The following is a 21,299-nucleotide window of genomic DNA, read 5'->3' as shown; positions in this document are numbered from 1 at the left end:
TAAACAGACAGAGACACGGAATGATCCGGGACTGACATCACATCACTTTCAAACAGATGCAGACACGGAATGATCCGGGACTTACGTCACATCCCTTTTAAACAGACAGAGACACCGAATGATCTGGGACTTCCATCACCTCACTTTTAAACAGACACAGACATGGAATGATCCGGGACTTACGTCACATCTCTTTTAAACAGGCAGAGACACGGAATGATCCGGGACTTACATCACATCCCTTTTAAACAGACAGAGACACGGAATGATCCGGGACTTTCATCACATCCCTTTTAAACAGACGCAGACACTGAATGATCCGGGACTTACATCACATCCCTTTTGAACAGACAGAGACACGGAATGTTCCGGGACTTACATCACAACACTTTTAAACAGACAGAGACACGGAATGATCCGGGACTTACATCACATCCCTTTTAAACACACAGAGACACCGAATGATCCGTGGCTGACATCACATCCATTTTCAACAGACGCAGACATGGAATGATCCGGGACTTACATCAGATCCCTTTTAAACAGACAGAGACACGGAATGATCCGGGACTTACATCACATCCCTTTTAAACAGACAGAGACACGGAATGATCCGGGACTTACATCACATCCCTTTTAAACACACAGAGACACGGAATGATCCGTGGCTGACATCACATCCCTTTTCAACAGACGCAGACATGGAATGATCCGGGACTTGCATCAGATCCCTTTTAAACAGACAGAGACACGGAATGATCCGGGACTTACATCACATCCCTTTTAAACAGACACAGACAGAGAATGATCCGGGACTTACATCACATCCCTTTTAAACAGACAGAGACACAGAATGATCCGGGACTGACATCACATCCCTTTCAAACAGACAGTGACACGGAATGATCCGTGGCTGACATCACATCCCTTTTCAACAGACGCAGACATGGAATGATCCGGGACTTACATCAGATCCCTTTTAAACAGACAGAGACACGGAATGATCCGGGACTTACATCACATCCCTTTTAAACAGACACAGACAGAGAATGATCCGGGACTTAGATCACATCCCTTTTAAACAGACAGAGACACAGAATGATCCGGGACTGACATCACATCCCTTTTAAACAGACAGAGACACGGAATGATACGGGACTGACATCACATCCCTTTTTAACAGGCTGAGATAGGAATGATCCGAGACTGACATCACATCCCTTTTAAACAGACAGTGACACGGAATGATCCGTGGCTGACATCACATCCCTTTTCAACAGACGCAGACATGGAATGATCCGGGACTTGCATCAGATCCCTTTTAAACAGACAGAGACACGGAATGATCCGGGACTTACATCACATCCCTTTAAAACAGACAGACACAGAATGATCCGGGCCTGACCTCACATCCCTTTTGAACAGACAGAGACACGGAATGATCCGGGACTGACATCACATCCCTTTTAAACAGACATTGACACGTAATGATCGGGAACTTACATCACATCCCTTTTAAACAGAGAGACACGGAATGATTTGTTACTTTCATCACATCCCTTTTAAACAGACGCAGACACGGAATGATACGGGACGTCCATCATGTCCCTTTTAAACAGACAGAGACACGGAATGATCCGGGACTGACAGCACATCACTTTTAAAAACACAGAGACACGGAATGATCCGTGGCTGACATCACATCCCTTTTCAACAGACGCAGACACGGAATGATCCTGGACTTACATCAGATCCCTTTTAAACAGACAGAGACACGGAATGATACGGGACTTACATCACATCCCTTTTAAACAGACATAGACACAGAATGATCCGGGACTGACATCACATCCCTTTTAAACAGACAGAGGCACGGAATGATACGGGACAGACAAAACATCCCTTTTAAACAGGCTGAGATAGGAATGATCCGAGACTTACATCACATCCCTTTAAAACAGACAGAGACACGGAATGATCCGGGCCTGACCTCACATCCCTTTTAAACAGACGCAGACACGGAATGATCCAGGACTGACATCACATCCCTTTTAAACAGACAGAGACACGTAATGATCGGGAACTTACATCACATCCCTTTTAAACAGACAGAGACACGGAATGATTTGTTACTTTCATCACATCCCTTTTAAACAGACGCAGACACGGAATGATCCAGGACTTACATCACATCCGTTTTAAACAGACAGAGACACTGAATGATACGGGACTTCCATCATGTCCCTTTTCAACAGACAGAGACACGGAATGATCCCGGACTGACATCTCATCAATTTTAAACAGACACAGGCACGGAATTATCCGGGACTGAAATCACATCCCCTTCAAACAGGCAGAGACACGTAATGATCGGGGACTTACATCACTTGCTTTCAAACAGATGCAGACACAGAATGATCCGGGGCTGACATCACATCCCTTTTAAGCAGACGCAGACATGGTATGATCCGGGACTGATATCAAATCCCCTTTTAAACAGACGCAGACACTGAATGATCCGGGATTGACATAATATCCGTTTTAAACAGACAGAGACACGGATTGATCCGGGACTAACATCACATCCATTTTAAACAGACAGAGACACGGAATGATCCTGGACTTACATCACATCCCTTTTTCACTTGCAGAGACACGGAAAGATCAGGGACTTACATCACATCCATTTTAAACACACAGAGACACGGAATGATCCGGGACTGACAGCACATCACTTTTAAACAGACAGAGACACGGATTGATCCGGGACTTACATCACATCCCGTTTTAAACAGACAGAGAAACCGAATGATCCGGGACTTCCATCACCTCACTTTTAAACAGACGCAGACACGGAATGATTCTGGACTGACAGCACATCACTTTTAAACAGACAGAGACACGGAATGATCCGGGACTGACAGCACATCACTTTTAAACAGACAGAGACACGGATTGATCCGGGACTTACATCACATCCCTTTTTAAACACACAGAGACACGGAATGATCCGGGACTGTCATCACATCACTTTTAAACTGACACAGGCACGGAATGATCCGGGACTGACATCACATCCCTTTTAAACAGACGCAGACACGGAATGATTCTGGACTGACAGCACATCACTTTTAAACAGACAGAGACACGGAATGATCCGGGACTGACAGCACATCACTTTTAAACAGACAGAGACACGGATTGATCCGGGACTTACATCACATCCCTTTTTAAACACACAGAGACACGGAATGATCCGGGACTGTCATCACATCACTTTTAAACAGATGCAGACACGGAATGATCCGGGACTGACATCACATCCCTTTTAAACAGACGCAGAGACGGAATGATCCGGGACTTACATCACATCCCTTTTAAACAGACAGAGACACGGAATGATCCGGGACTGACAGCACATCACTTTTAAAAACACAGAGACACGGAATGATCCGTGGCTGACATCACATCCCTTTTCAACAGACGCAGACACGGAATGATCCTGGACTTACATCAGATCCCTTTTAAACAGACAGAGACACGGAATGATACGGGACTTACATCACATCCCTTTTAAACAGACATAGACACAGAATGATCCGGGACTGACATCACATCCCTTTTAAACAGACAGAGGCACGGAATGATACGGGACTGACAACACATCCCTTTTAAACAGGCTGAGATAGGAATGATCCGAGACTTACATCACATCCCTTTAAAACAGACAGAGACACGGAATGATCCGGGCCTGACCTCACATCCCTTTTAAACAGACGCAGACACGGAATGATCCAGGACTGACATCACATCCCTTTTAAACAGACAGAGACACGTAATGATCGGGAACTGACATCACATCCCTTTTAAACAGACAGAGACACGGAATGATTTGTTACTTTCATCACATCCCTTTTAAACAGACGCAGACACGGAATGATCCAGGACTTACATCACATCCCTTTTAAACAGACAGAGACACTGAATGATACGGGACTTCCATCATGTCCCTTTTCAACAGACAGAGACACGGAATGATCCCGGACTGACATCTCATCAATTTTAAACAGACACAGGCACGGAATTATCCGGGACTGAAATCACATCCCCTTCAAACAGGCAGAGACACGTAATGATCGGGGACTTCCATCACTTCACTTTCAAAAAGATGCAGACACGGAATGATCCGGGGCTGACATCACATCCCTTTTAAGCAGACGCAGACATGGTATGATCCGGGACTGATATCAAATCCCCTTTTAAACAGACGCAGACACTGAATGATCCGGGATTGACATAATATCCGTTTTAAACAGACAGAGACACGGAATGATCCGGGACTGACATCACATCCCTTTCAAACAGACAGAGAGACGGATTGATCCGGGACTAACATCACATCCATTTTAAACAGACAGAGACACGGAATGATCCTGGACTTACATCACATCCCTTTTTCACTTGCAGAGACACGGAAAGATCAGGGACTTACATCACATCCATTTTAAACACACAGAGACACGGATTGATCCGGGACTTACATCACATCCCGTTTTAAACAGACAGAGAAACCGAATGATCCGGGACTTCCATCACCTCACTTTTAAACAGACGCAGACACGGAATGATTCTGGACTGACAGCACATCACTTTTAAACAGACAGAGACACGGAATGATCCGGGACTGACAGCACATCACTTTTAAACAGACAGAGACACGGATTGATCCGGGACTTACATCACATCCCTTTTTAAACACACAGAGACACGGAATGATCCGGGACTGCCATCACATCACTTTTAAACTGACACAGGCACGGAATGATCCGGGACTGACATCACATCCCTTTTAAACAGATGCAGACACGGAATGATCCGGGACTGACATCACATCCCTTTTAAACAGACGCAGAGACGGAATGATCCGGGACTTACATCACATCCCTTTTAAACAGACAGAGACACGGAATGATCCGGGACTGACAGCACATCACTTTTAAAAACACAGAGACACGGAATGATCCGTGGCTGACATCACATCCCTTTTCAACAGACGCAGACACGGAATGATCCTGGACTTACATCAGATCCCTTTTAAACAGACAGAGACACGGAATGATACGGGACTTACATCACATCCCTTTTAAACAGACATAGACACAGAATGATCCGGGACTGACATCACATCCCTTTAAAACAGACAGAGACACGGAATGATCCGGGCCTGACCTCACATCCCTTTTAAACAGACGCAGACACGGAATGATCCGGGACTGACATCACATCCCTTTTAAACAGACAGAGACACGTAATGATCGGGAACTTACATCACATCCCTTTTGAACAGACAGAGACACGGAATGATTTGTTACTTTCATCACATCCCTTTTAAACAGACGCAGACACGGAATGATCCAGGACTTACATCACATCCCTTTTAAACAGACAGAGACACTGAATGATACGGGACTTCCATCATGTCCCTTTTAAACAGACGCAGACACGGAATGATTCTGGACTGACAGCACATCACTTTTAAACAGACAGAGACACGGAATGATCCGGGACTGACAGCACATCACTTTTAAACAGACAGAGACACGGATTGATCCGGGACTTACATCACATCCCTTTTTAAACACACAGAGACACGGAATGATCCGGGACTGCCATCACATCACTTTTAAACTGACACAGGCACGGAATGATCCGGGACTGACATCACATCCCTTTTAAACAGACAGAGACACGGAATGATCGGGGACTGACATCACATCACTTTTAAACAGATGCAGACACGGAATGATCCGGGACTGACATCACATCACTTTCAAACAGATGCAGACACTGAATGATCCGGGACTTACGTCACATCCCTTTTAAACAGACAGAGACACCGAATGATCTGGGACTTCCATCACCTCACTTTTAAACAGACACAGACATGGAATGATCCGGGACTTACGTCACATCTCTTTTAAACAGGCAGAGACACGTAATGATCCGGGACTTACATCACATCCCTTTTAAACAGACAGAGACACTGAATGATCCGGGACTTACATCACATCCCTTTTAAACAGACGCAGACACTGAATGATCCGGGACTTACATCACATCCCTTTTGAACAGACAGAGACACGGAATGATCCGGGACTTACATCACAACACTTTTAAACAGACAGAGACACGGAATGATCCGGGACTTACATCACATCCCCTTTAAACACACAGAGACACGGAATGATCCGTGGCTGACATCACATCCCTTTTCAACAGACGCAGACATGGAATGATCCGGGACTTACATCAGATCCCTTTTAAACAGACAGAGACACGGAATGATCCGGGACTTACATCACATCCCTTTTAAACAGACAGAGACACGGAATGATCCGGGACTGACATCACATCCCTTTTAAACACACAGAGACACGGAATGATCCGTGGCTGACATCACATCCCTTTTCAACAGACGCAGACATGGAATGATCCGGGACTTGCATCAGATCCCTTTTAAACAGACAGAGACACGGAATGATCCGGGACTTACATCACATCCCTTTTAAACAGACACAGACAGAGAATGATCCGGGACTTACATCACATCCCTTTTAAACAGACAGAGACACAGAATGATCCGGGACTGACATCACATCCCTTTTAAACAGACAGAGACACGGAATGATACGGGACTGACAACACATCCCTTTTAAACAGGCTGAGATAGGAATGATCCGAGACTGACATCACATCCCTTTTAAACAGACAGTGACACGGAATGATCCGTGGCTGACATCACAACCCTTTTCAACAGACGCAGACATGGAATGATCCGGGACTTACATCAGATCCCTTTTAAACAGACAGAGACACGGAATGATCCGGGACTTACATCACATCCCTTTAAAACAGACAGACACAGAATGATCCGGGCCTGACCTCACATCCCTTTTGAACAGACAGAGACACGGAATGATCCGGGACTGACATCACATCCCTTTTAAACAGACAGAGACACGTAATGATCGGGAACTTACATCACATCCCTTTTAAACAGAGAGACACGGAATGATTTGTTACTTTCATCACATCCCTTTTAAACAGACGCAGACACGGAATGATACGGGACGTCCATCATGTACCTTTTGAACAGACAGAGACACGGAATGATCCGGGACTGACATCTCATCAATTTTAAACAGACACAGGCACGGAATTATCCGGGACTGAAATCACATCCCCTTCAAACAGGCAGACACTTAATGATCGGGGACTTACATCACTTCACTTTCAAACAGATGCTGACACGGAATGATCCGGGGCTGACATCACATTCCTATTAAGCAGACGCAGACATGGTATGATCCGGGACTGATATCAAATCCCCTTTTAAACAGACGCAGACACTGAATGATCCGGGATTGACATCATATCTTTATAAACAGACAGAGACACGGAATGATCCGGGACTGACATCACATCCCTTTTAAACTGACAGAGACAAGGATTGATCCGGGACTTACATCACATCCATTTTAAACAGACAGAGACACGGAATGATCCTGGACTTACATCACATCACTTTTTCACTTGCAGAGACACGGAAAGATCAGGGACTTACATCACATCCATTTTAAACACATAGAGACACGGAATGATCCGGGACTGACAGCACATCACTTTTTAAACAGACAGAGAAACCGAATGATCCGGGACTTCCATCACATCACTTTCAAACAGACAGAGACACTGAATGATAAGGGACTTCCATCACATCCCTTTTGAACAGACTGAGATCGGAATGATCGGAGACTTACATCACATCCCTTCAAAACAGACAGAGACACGGAATGATCCGGGACTTTCATCATATCCCTTTTAAACAGACAGAGACACGGAATGATCCGGGACTGACATCACATCACTTTTAAACTGACACAGGCACGGAATGATCCGGGACTGACGTCACATCACTTTTAAACAGACGCAGACAGGGAATGATCCGGGACTTACATCACAGCACTTTGAAACAGACGCAGAGACGGAATGATCCGGGACTTACATCACATCCCTTTGAAACAGACAGAGACAGCGAATGATCCGGGACTGCCATCACATCACTTTTAAACTGACACAGGCACGGAATGATCCGGGACTGACATCACAACCCTTTTAAACAGACAGAGACACGGAATGATCCGGGACTGACATCACATCACTTTCAAACAGATGCAGACACGGAATGATCCGGGACTTACGTCACATCCCTTTTAAACAGACACAGACACGGAATGATCCGGGACTTACATCACATCCCTTTTAAACAGACAGAGACACGGAATGATCCAGGACTTACATCACATCCCTTTTAAACAGACGCAGACACGGAATGATCCGGGACTTATATCACATCCCTTTTAAACAGACACAGACAGAGAATGATCCGGGACTTACATCACATCCCTTTTAAACAGACAGAGACACAGAATGATCCGGGACTGACATCACATCCCTTTTAAACAGACAGACACACGGAATTATCCGGGACTGAAATCACATCCCCTTCAAACAGGCAGAGACACGTAATGATCGGGGACTTACATCACTTCACTTTCAAACAGATGCAGACACGGATTGATCCGGGGCTGACATCACATCCCTTTTAAGCAGACGCAGACATGGTATGATCCGGGACTGATATCAAATCCCCTTTTAAACAGACGCAGACACTGAATGATCCGGGATTGACATCATATCCGTTTTAAACAGACAGAGACACGGAATGATCCGGGACTGACATCACATCCCTTTTAAACAGACAGAGACACGGATTGATCCGGGACTTGCATCACATCCATTTTAAACAGACAGAGACACGGAATGATCCTGGACTTACATCACATCCCTTTTTCACTTGCAGAGACACGGAACGATCAGGGACTTACATCACATCCATTTTAAACACACAGAGACACGGAATGATCCGGGACTGACAGCACATCACTTTTTAAACAGACAGAGAAACCGAATGATCCGGGACTTCCATCACCTCACTTTCAAACAGACAGAGACACTGAATGATAAGGGACTTCCATCACATTCCTTTTGAACAGACTGAGATCGGAATGATCGGAGACTTACATCACATCCCTTCAAAACAGACAGAGACACGGAATGATCCGGGACTTTCATCATATCCCTTTTAAACAGACAGAGACACGGAATGATCCGGGACTGACATCACATCACTTTTAAACTGACACAGGCACGGAATGATCCGGGACTGACGTCACATCACTTTTAAACAGACGCAGACAGGGAATGATCCGGGACTTACATCACAGCACTTTGAAACAGACGCAGAGACGGAATGATCCGGGACTTACATCACATCCCTTTGAAACAGACAGAGACAGCGAATGATCCGGGACTGCCATCACATCACTTTTAAACTGACACAGGCACGGAATGATCCGGGACTGACATCACAACCCTTTTAAACAGACAGAGACACGGAATGATCCGGGACTGACATCACATCACTTTCAAACAGATGCAGACACGGAATGATCCGGGACTTACGTCACATCCCTTTTAAACAGACACAGACACGGAATGATCCGGGACTTACATCACATCCCTTTTAAACAGACAGAGACACGGAATGATCCAGGACTTACATCACATCCCTTTTAAACAGACGCAGACACGGAATGATCCGGGACTTATATCACATCCCTTTTAAACAGACACAGACAGAGAATGATCCGGGACTTACATCACATCCCTTTTAAACAGACAGAGACACAGAATGATCCGGGACTGACATCACATCCCTTTTAAACAGACAGACACACGGAATTATCCGGGACTGAAATCACATCCCCTTCAAACAGGCAGAGACACGTAATGATCGGGGACTTACATCACTTCACTTTCAAACAGATGCAGACACGGAATGATCCGCGGCTGACATCACATCCCTTTTAAGCAGACGCAGACATGGTATGATCCGGGACTGATATCAAATCCCCTTTTAAACAGACGCAGACACTGAATGATCCGGGATTGACATCATATCCGTTTTAAACAGACAGAGACACGGAATGATCCGGGACTGACATCACATCCCTTTTAAACAGACAGAGACACGGATTGATCCGGGACTTGCATCACATCCATTTTAAACAGACAGAGACACGGAATGATCCTGGACTTACATCACATCCCTTTTTCACTTGCAGAGACACGGAACGATCAGGGACTTACATCACATCCATTTTAAACACACAGAGACACGGAATGATCCGGGACTGACAGCACATCACTTTTAAACAGACAGAGACACGGATTGATCCGGGACTTACATCACATCCCTTTTTAAACAGACAGAGAAACCGAATGATCCGGGACTTCCATCACCTCACTTTCAAACAGACAGAGACACTGAATGATAAGGGACTTCCATCACATCCCTTTTGAACAGACTGAGATCGGAATGATCCGAGACTTACATCACATCCCTTCAAAACAGACAGAAACACGGAATGATCCGGGACTTTCATCATATCCCTTTAAAACAGACAGAGACACCGAATGATCCGGGACTGACATCACATCACTTTTAAACTGACACAGGCACGGAATGATCCGGGACTGACGTCACATCACTTTTAAACAGACGCAGACACGGAATGATCCGGGAATAACATCACATCCCTTTTAAACAGATAGAGACACGGAATGATCCGGGACTTACATCACATCCCTTTTTAAACAGACAGAGACACGGAATGATCAGGGACTCACATCATATCCCTGCTGAACAAAAAGAGACACGGATTGATCCGGGACTGACATCACATCCCTTTTAAACAGAAGCAGAGACGGAATGATCCGGGACTTACATCACATCCCTTTTAAACAGACAGAGACACGGAATGATCCGGGACTGACAGCACATCACTTTTAAACAGACAGAGACACGGATTGATCCGGGACTTACATCACATCACTTTTTAAACAGACAGAGACAGCGAATGATCCGGGACCGCCATCACATCACTTTTAAACTGACACAGGCACGGAATGATCCGGGACTGACATCACATCCCTTTTAAACAGACAGAGACACGGAATGATCCGGGACTGACATCACATCACTTTCAAACAGATGCAGAAACGGAATGATCCGGGACTTACGTCACATCCCTTTTATACAGACAGAGACACCAAATGATCCGGGACTTACATCACATCTCTTTTAAACAGACGCAGACACGGAATGATCCGGGACTTCCGTCACATCTCTTTTAAACAGGCAGAGACACGGAATGATCCGGGACTTACATCACATCCCTTTTAAACAGACGCAGACACGGAATGATCCGGGACTTACATCACATCCCTTTTAAACAGACAGAGACACGGAATGATCCGGGGCTTACATCACATCCCTTTTAAACAGACAGAGACACGGAATGATCCGGGACTTACATCACATCCCTTTTAAACACACAGAGACACGGAATGATCCGTGGCTGACATCACATCCCTTTTCAACAGACGCAGGCACGGAATGATCCGGGACTGACATCAGATCCCTTTTAAACAGACAGAGACACGGAATGATACGGGACTTACATCACATCCCTTTTAAACAGACACAGACAGAGAATGATCCGGGACTTACATCACATCCCTTTTAAACAGACAGAGACACGGAATTATCCGGGACTGAAATCACATCCCCTTCAAACAGGCAGAGACACGTAATGATCGGGGACTTACATCACTTCACTTTCAAACAGATGCAGACACGGAATGATCCGGGGCTGACATCACATCCCTTTTAAGCAGACGCAGACATGGTATGATCCGGGACTGATATCAAATCCCCTTTTAAACAGACGCAGACACTGAATGATCCGGGATTGACATCATATCCGTTTTAAACAGACAGAGACACGGAATGATCCGGGACTGACATCACATCCCTTTTAAACAGACAGAGACACGGATTGATCCGGGACTTACATCACATCCATTTTAAACAGACAGAGACACGGAATGATCCTGGACTTACATCACATCCCTTTTTCACTTGCAGAGACACGGAAAGATCAGGGACTTACATCACATCCATTTTAAACACACAGAGACACTGAATGATCCGGGACTGACAGCACATCACTTTTAAACAGACAGAGACACGGATTGATCCGGGACTTACATCACATCCCTTTTTAAACAGACATAGAAACCGAATGATCCGGGACTTCCATCACCTCACTTTCAAACAGACAGAGACACTGAATGATAAGGGACTTCCATCACATCCCTTTTGAACTGACTGAGATCGGAATGATCCGAGACTTACATCACATCCCTTCAAAACAGACAGAAACACGGAATGATCCGGGACTTTCATCATATCCCTTTAAAACAGACAGAGACACGGAATGATCCGGGACTGACATCACATCACTTTTAAACTGACACAGGCACGGAATGATCCGGGACTGACGTCACATCACTTTTAAACAGACCCAGACACGGAATGATCCGGGACTTACATCACAGCACTTTGAAACAGACGCAGAGACGGAATGATCCGGGACTTACATCACATCCCTTTTAAACAGACAGAGACACGGAATGATCCGGGACTGACATCACATCCCTTTTTAAACAGACAGAGACAGCGAATGATCCGGGACTGCCATCACATCACTTTTAAACTGACACAGGCACGGAATGATCCGGGACTGACATCACATCCCTTTTAAACAGACAGAGACACGGAATGATCCGGGACTGACATCACATCACTTTCAAACAGATGCAGACACAGAATGATCCGGGACTTACATCACATCCCTTTTAAAGAGGCAGAGACACGGAATGATCCGGAACTTACATCACCTCACTTTTAAACAGACAGAGACACGGAATGATCCGGGCCTGACCTCACATCCCTTTTAAACAGACGCAGACACGGAATGATCCAGGACTGACATCACATCCCTTTTAAACAGACAGAGACACGGAATGATCCGGGACTTACATCACATCCCTTTTAAACAGACAGAGACACGGAATGATCAGGGACTTACATCACATCCCTTTTGAACAGACAGAGACACGGAATTGATCCGGGACTGACATCACATCCCTTTTAAACAGACGCAGACACGGAATGATCCGGGACTTACATCACATCCCTTTCAAACAGACGCAGACACGGAATGATCCGGGACTGACATCAGATCCCTTTTCAACAGACAGAGACACTGAATGATACGGGACTTCCATCACAACCCTCTGAAACAGAGACAGACAGAGAATGATCTGGGACTTACATCACAACCCCTTTGAACAGACACAGACACAGAATGATCCAGGACTGACAGCACATCCCTTTCAAACAGACACAGACACGAAATGATCCGGGACTGACATCACATCCCTTTAAAACAGACACAGGCACGGAATGATCCGGGGCTGACATCACATCCCTTTTAAGCAGACGCAGACACGGAATGATCCGGGCCTGACATCACATCCCTTTCAAACAGACGCAGACTCGGAATGATCCGGGACTGACATCACATCCCTTTTAAACTGGCAGAGACACGGAAAGATCAGGGATTAACATCACATCAATTTAAAACACACAGAGACACGGAATGATCCGGGGCTTACATCACATCACTTTTAAACAGACGCAGACACGGAATGATCCGGGACTTACATCACATCCCTTTTAATCTGACAGAGACACGGAAAGATCAGGGATTAACATCACATCCATTTTAAACACACAGAGACACGGAATGATCCGGGGCTTACATCACATCACTTTTAAACAGACGCAGAAACCGAATGATCCGGGACTGACATTACATCACTTTTAAACAGACGCAGGCACGGTATGATTCTGGACTGACAGCACATCACTTTTAAACAGACAGAGACACGGAATGATCCGGGACTTACATCAGTTCACTTTTAAACAGAAGCAGACACGGAATGAACCGGGGCTGACATCACATCCCCTTTAAACAGATGCAGACACGGAATGATCCGGGACTTACATCACATCTCTTTTTAACAGACGCAGACACGGAATGATCCGGGACTTACATCACATCCCTTTTAAACAGACAGAGACACGGAATGATCCGGGACTTACATCACATCCCTTTTAAACAGACGCAGACACGGAATGATCCGGGACTTACATCAAATACCTTTTGAACAGACAGAGACACGGAATGATCCGGGGCTGACATCATATCCCTTTTAGACAGACGCAGACACGGAATGATCCGGGACTTACATCACATCCCTTTTAAACAGACAGAGACACGGAATGATCAGGGAATTACATCACATCCCTTTTAAACAGACAGAGACACGGAATGATCCGGGACTTACATCACATCCCTTTTAAACACACAGAGACACGGAATGATCCGGGACTTACATCACAACCCTTTTAAACAGAGAGTGACACGGAATGATCCGAGACTTACATCACATCCCTTTAAAACAGACAGAGACATGGCATGATCCGGCACTGACATCATATCCCTTTTAAACAGACAGAGACACGGAATGATCCGGGACTGACATCACATCCCTTTTAAACAGACACAGACACGGAATGATCCGGGACTGTCATCACATCCCTTTTAAACAGACAGAGACACGGAATTATCCGCGACTGACATCACATCCCTTTTAAACAGGCAGAGACACGGAATGATCCGGGACTGACATCAGATCCCTTTTAAACAGACAGAGACACGGAATGATCCGAGACTGACATCACATCACTTTTGAACAGATGCAGACACGGAATGATACGGGGCTGACATCACATCCCTTTTAAACAGACAGAGACACGGAATGATCCGGGACTGACATCACATCCCTTTTAAACAGACAGAGACACGGAATGATCCGGGACTGACATCACATCCCTTTTAAACAGACAGAGGCACGGAATGATCCGGGACTGACATCACATCCCTTTTAAATGGAATGAGATAGGAATGATCCGAGACGTACAACACATCCCTTTAAAACAGACAGAGACACGGAATGATCCGGGACTGTCATCACATCCTTTTTCAACAGACAGAGACACGGAATTATCTGGGACTGACATCACATCCCTTTTAAACAGGCAGAGACACGGAATGTTCCGGGACTGACATCATATCCCTTTTAAACAGACTAAGATAGGAATGATCCGAGACTTACAACACATCCCTTTAAGACAGGCAGAGACACGGAATGTTCCGGGACTTGCATCACATCACTTTTAAGCAGACGCAGACACGGAATGATCCGGGGCTGACATCACATCCCTTTTAAGCAGACGCAGACACGGAATGATCCGAGCCCGCATGCAGCAAGACCTGGACAACATCTAGGCTTGGGCTCATAAGTGGCAAGTAATATTCGCGCCAGATAAGTGCCAGGCAATTACCATCTCCAACAAGAGAGAGTCTAACCACCTGCCCTTGACATTCAACGGCATTACCATCGCCGAATCCCCCACCATCAACATCCTGGGGGTCACCATTGACCAGAAACTTAACTGGACCAGACATATAAATGCTGTGGCTACGATAGCAGGTCAGAGGCTGGGTATTCTGCGGCAAGTGACTCACCTCCTGACTCCCCAAAGCCTTTCCAACATCTACAAGGCACAAGTCAGGAGTGTGATGGAATACTCTCCACTTGCTTGGATGAGTGCAGCTCCAACAACACGCAAGAAGCTCGACACCATCCAAGACAAAGCAGCCCGCATGATTGGCACCCCATCCACCACCCTAAACATTCACTCCCTTCACCACCGGCGCACAGTGGCTGCAGTGTGTACCATCCACAGGATGCACTGCAGCAACTCGCCAAGGCTTCTTCGACAGCACCTCTACCACCTAGAAGGACAAGAGCAGCAGGTACATGGGAGCAACTCCACCTGCACGTTCCCCTCCAAGTGACACATCTTCACAACTTGGAAATATATCGCCGTTCCTTCATCGTCGCTGGGTCAAAATCCTGGACCTCCCTTCCTGAAAGCACTGTGGGAGAACCGTCACCACACGGACTGCAGCGGTTCAAAAAGGCGGCTCACCACCACCTTCTCGAGGGCAATTAGGGATGGGCAATAAATGCTGGCCTCGCCAGCGACGCCCACATCCCGTGAACGAAAAAGAAACCACTCCTGGCTGTTTATAAACCTGTTTCGCTCCACCCTCTTTATTTTCCTGCTACTCTCCTCGCCCTTTATTTACCTGCACCGTTCCTCGCTCTTTATTTTCATGCTTCGCTCCTCGATCTTTATTTACCTGCTCCGCTCCTCACTCTTCATTTACCTGCTCTGCTCCTCGCTCTTTATTTACTAGCTTCACTCCTCACTCTTTGTTTAACTGTTCCACTCCTCGCTATTTATTTACCTGCTCCGCTCCTCGCTATTAATTAACCTGCTCCGCTCCTCGCTCTTTGTTTACCTGCTCCGCTCCACGCTCATTATTTACCTGTTCCGCTCCTCGCTCTTTATTTACCTGCTCCGCTCCTCACTCTTTATTTACCTGCTCCGCTCATCGCTCTATATTTTGCTGCTCCGCTCCTCAATCTTTATTTACCTGCTCCATTCCTCGCTCTTCATTTACCTGCTCCACTCCTCGCTGTTTATTTACCTTCACCACACCTCGCTATTTATTAACCTGCTCCGCTCCTCATCTTTATTTACGTGCTCCGACCCTCGCTCTTTATTTACCTGTTCCGCTCCACCCTCTTTATTTACCTGCTCCGCTCCTCGCTCTTTATTTACCTGCTCCGCTCCTCACTCTTCATTTACCTGCTCCGCTCCAAGCTCTTTTGGGTTCCGCCAGGACCACTCGACTCCAGACCTCATTACAGCCTTGGTCCAAACATGGACAAAAGAGCTGAATTCCAGAGGTGAGATGAGAGTGATTGCCCTTGGCATCAAGGCAGCATTTGACCGAGTGTGGCACCAAGGAGCCCTCGTAAAATTGAAGTCAATGGGAATCGGGGGAAAACTCTCCAGTGGCTGGAGTCAAAGGAAGATGGTAGTGGTTGTTGGAGGCCAATCATCTCAGCCCCAGGACATGGCTGCAGGAGTTCCTCAGGGCAGTGTCCTAGGCCCAACCATCTTCAGCTGCTTCATCAATGACCTTCCCTCCATCATAAGGTCAGAAATGGGGATGTTCGCTGATGATTGCACAGTGTTCAGTTCCATTCGCAACCCCTCAAATAATGAAGCAGTCCAAGCCCGCATGCAGCAAGACCTGGACAACATCCAGGCTTGGGCTGATAAGTGGCAAGTAACATTCGCGCCAGATAAGTGCCAGGCGATGACCATCTCCAACAATAGAGAGTCTAACCACCTCCCCTTGACATTCAACGGCATTACCATCGCCGAATCCCCCACCATCAACATCCTGGGGGTCACCATTGACCAGAAACTTAACTGGACCAGCCATATAAATACTGTGGCTGCGAGAGCAGGTCAGAGGCTAGGTATCCTGCGGCGAGTGGGATTTGTGGAAGAATTCCCGTAGCCTCATTCTCCTGATGAATTCCTCTGTGTCCGCCGTGAGACCAATGGGGTCCATTTTGGTAGTGGGGCAGAAATTGAGGACTCGGCTGAGAACTTCTTCCACAAATTCAAAGATTTCAGCAGCGAACCCAATGAGACAATCAACGATCCGGAACAGCAGACAGAGGGATCCACGGTACAGCAACCGAAGAAGAAAGAGTCAAACTGGACTCCTCCGGAGGGTCGCTGTCCTAAGCTTGACATGTATGCTCAAGCTGTCAGGAAATACGTCAATGCCAGATTCATCAGCCGCACTCACAAGACAGTCCGGAATGTCACCCGAGCACAACGCAACGCCATCACGCTCTCAAGACCAACCGCAACATCATCATCAAACCAGCGGACAAAGGAGGAGCCATCGTCATACAGAACAGAACGGACTATACCGACAACTGGACAACCAGGAACACTACAGACGGTTATCCGCAGATCCGACCAAAGAACACACCCACCAGCTCAACAAACTGATCAAGACCTTCGATCCAGACCTTCAAAGCATCCTACGCGCTCTCATCCCACGTACTCCCCGCGTGCCTCCCAAAGATACACAAAGCCAACATACCCGGACGTCCTATCGTGTCAGGTAATGGAACCCTGTGTGAGAACCTCTCTGTATACGTCGAGGGCATCCTGAAACCCATCGTACAGGGAACCCCCAGCTTCTGTCACAATACTACAGACTTCCTACAAAAACTCAGCACCCACGGACCAGTTGAACCAGGAACACTTCTCACCACGATGGACGTCTCGGCACTCTACTCCAGTATCCCCCACGATGACGGCATCGCTGCAACAGCATCAATACTCAACACCAACAACAGCCAATCTCCAGACGCCATCCTAAAACTCATCCGCTTCATCCTGGATCACAATGTCTTCACCTTCGATAACCAGTTCTTTACCCAAACACACGGAACAGCCATGGGGACCAAATTCGCACCCCAATACGCCAACATTTTCATGCACAAGTTCGAGCAGGACTTCTTCACTGCACAGGACCTCCAACCAACGCTATACACCAGATACATCGACGACATTTTCTTTCTATGGACCCACGGCGAAGAATCACTGAAGAGACTACACGATAACATCAACAAGTTCCAACCCACCATCAAGCTCACCATGGACTACTCCTCAGAATCGGTTTCTTTCTTGGACACACGAATTTCCATCAAAGACGGGCACCTCAGCACCTCTCTCTACCGCAAGCCCACGGACAACCTCAGGATGCTCCACTTTTCCAGCTTCCACCCTAACCACGTCAAAGAGGCCATCCCCTATGGACTGGCCCTGCGAATACACAGGATCTGCTCAGACGAGGAGGAACGCGATGGACACCTACAGATGCTGAAAGACGCCCTCGTAAGAACAGGATATGACGCTCGACTCGTCGATCGACAGTTCCGACGGGCCACAGCGAGAAATCGCATCGACCTCCTCAGAAGACAAACACGGGACGCAACCAACAGAGTACCCTTCGTCGTCCAGTACTTCCCCGGAGCGGAGAAACTACGCCATGTTCTCCACAGCCTTCAACATGTCATCGATGATGACGAACACCTCGCTAAGGCCATGCCCACACCTCCACTACTCGCCTTCAAACAGCCACCCAACCTCAAACAGACCATCGTTCGCAGCAAATTACCCAGCTTTCAGGAGAACAGCGTCCACGACACCACACAACCCTGCCACGGCAACCTCTGCAAGACATGCCAGATCATCGACACAGATACCACCATCACACGAGAGGACACCACCCACCAGGTACATGGTTCATACTCCTGTGACTCGGCCAACGTTGTCGACCTCATACGTTGCAGGAAAGGATGTCCCGGAGCATGGTACATTGGCGAGACCATGCAGACACTGCAACAATGGATGAACGGACACCGTGCAACAATCGCCAGACAGGAGGGTTCCCTCCCGGTCGGGGAACACTTCAGCAGTCAAGGACATTCAGCCACCGATCTTCGGGTAAGAGTTCTCCAAGGCGGCCTTCGAGACACACAACAACGCAAAATCGTCGAGCAGAAATTGATAGCCAAGTTCCTCACCCATGAGGACGGCCTCAACCGGGATCTTGGGTTCATGTCACGCTACACGTAACCCCACCAGCGAATAAAGGTTATCTGTTTTTAATACAACGGGTCATTCTCTGTCTTTCTCTTCCTTTCGGATGTTTCTCCCTCTCTCTCTCTGTCTTGTGTTCTGGCCGTTTGTATATTCGGTGGTCCTGTAGGTAACACCTCTCTGTCTGAACACTTTGATTGCCTTAACAACGGGCAGTTGGAAAGATTATCTGTAATCACCAGATATTGTTCTCTGACTATAAATGCGAAACGTTCAAGGAGTACCACGCTCACCTGACGAAGGAGATAATCTCCGAAAGCTTGTGATTTTCAAATAAATTTGTTGGACTATAACCTGGTGTTGTAAGATTCTTTACAATCCTCAAAGGTGTTCAGAAGGTGAGGTACTGGGGGAATTGTCCCAACTCCAGAAGAGCACGCAGTATCTGCTCCAGCTGCAGTCGATGGGGGTCGATGTCGGGGAGAAAGTCAGAGAGATGAAGGGCCAGCAAGCTGCGCTTTTCAACTTTGAGCCCTCAAAGATCATCTTCTGCTCCAAAGTCTGCTCCGTGGAGCAGGGCGAGAAGTGCTTGTGCTTCTTCTTCCAGAAGAGACCTCTGTGATCAGCAGCCTGAAGGAGGGTGGCGGCTCGGTGACGTCTTCTCAGGCCGACATACTGAGGATCAACAGGTCCTTTTGTGCAGGTCTGTGTGACGTGAAGCCCGCAAACAGCACGGGCCCCCAGTTCTTCCTGTCTTATATCATGGAGGCCTTAGAGGACAGCACGTGGGAGAACATGGATTAGCCGCTGACTTTGGAAGATCTGACAAACACCATCTGGTCTTTCGAGAAGAATAGATCTCCAGGAAGCAGTGGCTTACTGGTTGAGTTGTGCTTTGTGGGACTGGATGAGCCCTGACCATCTGGAAGTGTACGGGAATAAATTTCTGGCAGGCAGCATGTCTGAGTCCACGGGAAAACGCATTATTACCTTCACCTACACGCAGAAGGGAGAGAGGGAAGAAATCAAAATTGGCAATGCATTTCCTTACTAAATGTCGACTACAAGATTCTGTCTGAGGCCATCATCAACAGGCACCAGTCTTCTCTGTAGCGGCTGATCCACCCTGATCAGACCTGTGCTGTGCCCGGCAGAAAGATCACTGATAGCCTTGTGCTTCTCAGGGATACAATCGCCTATGTGCAGGACAGGGGGTTGAAAACCTGTCTCATCAGCTTGGACCAGGAGAAGGCCATCGACAGAATATCCCAAACGTACATGATGGACGTGCTCTCCAAAATAGGTTTGGAACATAACAGCATAAGAAATAGGACCAGGTTTAGTCCATACGGCTCCTCAAGCCTGCTCCACCCTTCAAACGAACATGGCTGATATTCAGCCTCAACTCCACGTTCTTGCCCAATCCCCATATCCCTTGATTCCCCTAGAGTCCAAAAATCTATCTATCTCAGCCTTGAATATATACAACGACTCAGCATCCGTTGCCCTCTGGGGCATAGAATTCCAAAGATTCACAATCCTCTGAGTGAAGAAATTCCTCCTCATCTAAGTCGTAAATGGCTGACAC

This window comes from Heptranchias perlo, chromosome 34 (genome assembly GCF_035084215.1).
Source record: "Heptranchias perlo isolate sHepPer1 chromosome 34, sHepPer1.hap1, whole genome shotgun sequence".
Classification (NCBI taxonomy): Eukaryota; Metazoa; Chordata; class Chondrichthyes; order Hexanchiformes; family Hexanchidae; genus Heptranchias; species Heptranchias perlo.
Note: the sequence above shows the minus strand (reverse complement) of the source record.